Genomic DNA, 6,113 nt, shown 5'->3' on the forward strand with positions numbered 1-6,113 from the left:
AAGCTGACTACTTTCCATATTTGGAGTTTGCAGAATATGTTTCTAAACCTGCAACTGTCAAGTACTGTCCCTGCCAGGCTGTGCCTCTGGCCTCCTAGTGAGCTGGGTGCCACCAAGTCTCTGTAACATTCTTCTAACAAAGCAGCTTCACTGGGGCATGCTTGCCTTCATCGACCAGGGCATTGAATATAAAAGTTGGCAAGTAATGTTACAGCTGGAGAAAACCTTAGTTCGGCCACATTTGGAATATTCAGGTCACCAAATCACCAGAAGCACCAGAAGTGGATGCTTTGGAGAGTGCGCACAGAAGATTTGCTGGGATGTTACTTGGTCTGGAGCATTTTATTTATATGGAGAGGTGGGATGAACTCAGTTTGCTTTAATTGGAAAGACGGAGGCTAAGGGGCGACCTGAGAGACGTTTACAAAATTATGGGAGGCATAGGTAGGGTGGATAGTCAGAGTCATTTTCCTAGGGTGGAAAGATCAGGGTGGAAAGGTCAACTACAAGAGGGCATAAGTTCAAGATTAGAGGGGCAAAGTTTAGGGGAGAAGTATGGAGAATATTTTCATGCAGAGGATGGTGGGTGCCTGGAATGCTCTGTTAGTGGTGGTGGGGAGAACAGGCACATTAACGATGTGTAAGGCATATCTTGATAAACACATCAATGTGAGGTAGAGGGATAGAAACTCACACATGGGCAATAAGAAGCAAGGCTAAATAAGGAGTACTAATTAGCACAGGCTTGGTGACTGAAGGCCTGCTCCTATACTGAACTGTACTGCATTGAGTGGCATTGTTATTCCTGCGAGGTAAAGACCGTTCCCTCCGTGACTACCTGGTCAGGTCCATGCCCCCCTACAACCCACCCTCCCATTCTGGCACTTTCCCCTGCCACCGCAGGAACTGTAAAACCTGCAGCCACACCTCCTCCCTCATCTCTACCCAAGGCCCTAAAGGAGCCTTCCACATCCATCAAAGTTTTACTTGCACATCCACTAATATCATTTATTGTATCCGTTGCTCCCAATGCGGTCTCCTCTACATTGGGGAGACTGGGCGCCTCCTAGCAGAGCGCTTTAGGGAACATCTCCGGGACACCCGCACCAATCAACCACACTGGCCTGTGGCCCAACATTTCAACTCCCCCTCCCACTCTGCCAAGGACATGGAGGTCCTGGGCCTCCTTCACTGCCGCTCCCTCACCACCAGACGCCTGGAGGAAGAACGCCTCATCTTCCGCCTCGGAACACTTCAACCCCAGGGCATCAATGTGGACTTCAACAGCTTCCTCATTTCTCCTTCCCCCACCTCACCCTAGTTCTAAATTTCCAGCTCAGCACTGTCCCCATGACTTGTCCGGACTTGTCCTACCTGCCTATCTCCTTTTCCATCTATCCACTCCACCCTCCCCTCCCTGACCTATCACCTTCATCTCCTCCCCCACTCACCCATTGTACTCTGTGCTACTTTCTCCCCACCCCCCACCCTCCTCTAGCTTATCTCTCCATGTTTCGGGCTCACTGCCTTTATTCCTGTTGAAGGGCTTTTGCCTGAGACATCGATTTCGAAGCTCGTTGGATGCTGCCTGAACTGCTGTGCTCTTCCAGCACCACTAATCCATTGTCATTCCTGCACCCAGTCCTTATAAGCTTATTACTTAAAGTGCAATCATTTTCTAGGTTTTGGATATGGAGCTAGGGACTTGCATAATTCAGGCAGCTCTACTGAATAAGGTAAACATCAATATCGCAGATATGAATCTCTTCAGCAATGCTGCATTCTTAGCAAAAATAGAAATTGTTATAATAAGTATTGTACATCTGGCAGAGAAAGCAGAATTAACATTTTGGGTTCAATGATCCTTATTTAGGATGCTTCTAAATTCCCAATTCATCCCTTTGCCAAGGGAAAAAAAAACACATTACTAAGGGGGCACCTGGATTTGAACCAAGGACCTCTTGATCTGCAGTCAAATGCTCTACCACTGAGCTATACCCCCACACTGGCAATAAGATGCTTAGGTATTTTTGTAAGTTATATTTTCCACAATTGAAATTAATTTAATAAAAGTAGAAACTGCAGCAGAAATGCAGCAGATCTCCAGCACCTGTCCTATTTTAGTTTTGTTTATTTTAGTTAAGTTACTAAGGGAGCTCCTGATTTTTGACCATAAACAGCATGATCACATCCAAATGTTCTATCTCCAAACTATACATCTGCAGAACATTGAACTAAAATGTTTAGTGCTAGCTTCCAGGCAGGGTTTTTATTAATGTGGAAAGGAAAATAATGTATGGCACAAAGGGAGGAATAGCAAGGGGCGGGAATGGATTAGATCATTCTGCGAGTGATCCAAAAACCAACTGAATGGACAGGAATTTGCTCATCAATGTAATGTTGTTTTATTGTGACAATGGATTATGGTTGGATGGAAATGATCAAAACTTCAATTTTTCCGAGTTTTATGCTAGGTTAACATTTGTGTTCAAATGGGGAGCAATGTTTGCTCTAATGTGTGCGGGTGCGTAACTGCTCAGAGCTCCTGTACACACTGTGCACTCACTGATAGCTGCACCAAAAAATTAAAATCATTTCTACAAATTACTGCTGCACGTAGATTTTGATGGCCTGCTCAATAGAAAAAAATTAGGGAGAATGTGGTTCGGGAACCTCTTGATTAATAAACAAATACACTTCGGTTGATCTAAATCTGTCAATATGTAAAAGGGGAACAAATTGTCAGACAATGGGTAAAAGGCGTGGGATTGTTAATACCCTGCTGAGGTGTCAAACAGTCAGAGAGAAATCCATTTCACCTTTGGGCTTGGTAGAAAGCAGCATTAGTAACCTATGCTTTCTTCAAGATGAAATCTACTTATCAAAAAGCTCACACAGATTTGAAAATGAACCCCTTAACTTGCAATTAGACCTTTGGCCATTGAACTACACACTCTCTTCAATGTAATGCTGCTTTCAAAAGTGTCAATGGCAAAGTTTGAACAAAAATTGAATCAAGAATTTATGAATCACACAGCACCAGGTTATAGTCCAACAGGGTTAATTGGAAGCACTAACTTTTGGAGCGCTGCTCCTTCATCACAACCACCTGATGAAGGAGCGACACTCTGAAAGCTAGTTCTGAGCAGTTCTGAAATCTGAGTTCATAAGGGATAAACTCAGATTTCTCCAGTTTCCTCATTTCCCCTCCCCCCACCTTGTCTCAGTCCCAACCCTCAAACTTAGAACCACCTTCCTAACCTGCAATCTTCTTCCTGACCTCTCCGTCCCCACCCCCACTCCGGCCTATCACCCTCACCTTAACCTCCTTCCACCTATCGCATTTCCAACACCCCTCCCCCAAGTCCCTCCTCCCTACCTTTTATCTTAGTCTGCTTGGCACACTCTCCTCATTCCTGAAGAAGGGCTCATGCCTGAAACGTCAATTCTCCTGCTTCTTGGATGCTGCCTGACCTGCTGCGCTTTTCCAGCAACACATTTTCAGCAACACCGGCACCTCCAAATCAAGAATTTAAGAGAAATAAAGAATAAGGTATTGGAAAAGAAACAAGCAGCTGGGATGAATTTGGTTGCTCTTTCAGGAGTTCCAGGTACCAGCAGGATTCCTTTCTTTGCTATGGTCATGTTTCATTCCTGCTTTGGATCTTGGGAGAAAGAAAATCTTGGACCAATGTTTCCCACAATTGCAACTGGAGGCACCTGAATTTGCAGAAGGGACCCTTTAATCTGCGGTCACTATATTCTACCACAGAACATTGAAACCTGAACAGTGAGAAATTTTAATGAAAGCTTTTCAAGCAAGATTTGTATTAATAGTTAGAAGGAAATAATGACAGCCTAAGTGGTAAAAAAAAAGCAAGGTGCTGGGAAAATTGCACTGAGGATCATTGTAATACTCTGTGACTACTTTGGTAGAGAGCAATGTTTGCAACTGACTGTTACCCAGAAAGATTTCCCACTCTGCCTCCACAGGTATTGTGCACTGTTGTTGAAAGGATCAGCCGCAGGTTTTGAGAAAGATTTCAATTAACAAATAAAGTATAAATGATTCTCAAGACATTGGGTAAGAAACAAAGGGCTGGAATGTCTCAGGTTTTGCTGCCAATGATCAAAACATCAATCGATTAGACGAGAAGCTATTCATTGTTTCAGGCATATTTCAAAGCTACTTTGAGCATTGGGTAGAAAGAAATATTTGCAATTTACAGTTTCACAGAACAAAAATTGCTTCAGTAAGGAAGAAATGGAATTTGATTCAGGAATTATTTAACCTGCTGTGACCTGTTCAGCCCTGAGCTATGACCAAACACATAACAGCCTGTGTATTCAAAGTTGCAATGACAGCTCTCATGTGAGATTTGTGCCATTGTTTAAAGTGATGCTGTAATGTGAAAGGTGGGTAAATGTACCCTGACTAACCTTGAGTTTGCAATAACCCTTTCGAACTCAGGAGTGTTACACAGTGAGTTGGACATGTCGTACAGGCGTAAGGGTGAGGTCCAACACAACTTTATTAAACATTTTAACAAGCGAAAACAACATTTATCAGACTCAATTATTATTCTATAATTAAACGCTATCAACTTCATGCAATCTCTTCACAGGACTCTTTAGTAAACAGTGTCAGATTTAGATTAGCTATTTACTTCTGACACGAACTTCTGAGGATCCACTGCATCCTATCCACTGGTCCATACTGCAATACCTTGAACTGTTTGTCAGAAAGGTATAGTAACATCCATCAATAAGGCTGGGACAGGTTGTACCTTGGTCTTTGAGATTTTGGCTGATATTTCAGAATCATCGATTTGGTCTTTCCTCTAAATCAGTGCTGGCCGGGTCTTTGGGTCATCTCCGCAAGGTTGTCTCTCTGGATCTACTCAGTCTGGGGATATTTGCCACGAGGTGCAGGAAGCTGGAGATGCTGTGCAGCTTGGCTGCCAGTCAAAGATGCTCTCTGGAGACACCATAAAAGAAGGTGCAGAAGGCTGGGCTCCAGGTGGCACAATGTTTGAATGGAGCTCTTTAATATTAAAAAAACTGCAGAGCTGGAACAGACAGTATTCATGCAGCTTCTCACCTTTTCAAAGATTCTGTCCAACACTAGTTGTCGGCAGAGGTAGAAAGATCCAATGCGATGAGTACTTTTCAAATTTGAGGTTACAGAACATGCTTTTAAATGTTCAACTGTGAATGCTGTCCTTGTTACACTGTGCCTCGGATCTCCTACTGAGCTGGATGCCACCAAATCTCCATAACATTCTTCTGACAAGATTTGGAGATGCCGGTGTTGGACTGGGGTGTACAAAGTTAAAAATCACACAACACCAGGTTATAGTCCAACAGGTTTAATTGGAAGCACACTAGCTTTCGGAGCGTCGCTCCTTCATTCTTCTGACAAGGCAGCATCACTGGAGGTGCAAAGAATGGGTCGTTCTAAAACACTGGCTGTTAGCACCTGAAGAGGCAGTTCAAGATCTGTCTGAATTTAATGGGAAATTGATTGTCTGAGGCTTTGCTACATGAATACTGTCTGTTCCAGCTCTACAGTTTGCAAATTGCAGAAACATGCTAGGATTCACTTTGGCTTTGAAATTTCATTAAAAAAGGTCAACATTTCTGTGCCAATCCGGGAAGTCGCATGACCAAAGTAGAATTAGGAGAAGCAGAAGCCCAGCAGTTCCAGCAGCATCCGAAGAGCAGTAAAATCGACGTTTCAGGCAAAAGCCCTGTGCTTTGCTTTTCCAGCACCACACTAATCTAGACTCTGGATTCCAGCATCTGCAATCCTTGTTTTTACCTTATTAGAGGCAGATCATACTATACAAGTGCATCAGGGTAACAGAACAGAGTGCAGGATACAATATTACAGCTACCGAGAAGGTGCAGACATTAATATTAAAGAGCTCCATTCAAAAGTCTGATAACAGCAAGGCAGAAGCTCTTCTTGAATCTGTTCATATGTGTTTACCAATTTTACATTTGCTGCCTGATGGACAAGGGTAGAAGAGAGTGTAGCCAGGTGGGCGGGGTCGGTCTTTGATTATGTTGGTTGTTTTCCTGATACAGCAGGATGTACAGATGGAGTCAAT

At 43.4% G+C, this 6,113-nt stretch overlaps 1 non-coding gene across 1 annotated transcript; it reads right to left on the reverse strand.

The window, feature by feature from the left end:
• Window positions 1-1,930: 1,930 nt before the first annotated feature.
• Window positions 1,931-2,002, reverse strand: trnac-gca (transfer RNA cysteine (anticodon GCA)). The gene has a single exon. It is a non-coding gene; the product is annotated as a tRNA-Cys (tRNA).
• Window positions 2,003-6,113: the final 4,111 nt, after the last annotated feature.

The sequence above is a fragment of the Chiloscyllium punctatum genome, chromosome 10 (genome assembly GCF_047496795.1).
Source record: "Chiloscyllium punctatum isolate Juve2018m chromosome 10, sChiPun1.3, whole genome shotgun sequence".
In the NCBI taxonomy this organism is placed as follows: Eukaryota; Metazoa; Chordata; class Chondrichthyes; order Orectolobiformes; family Hemiscylliidae; genus Chiloscyllium; species Chiloscyllium punctatum.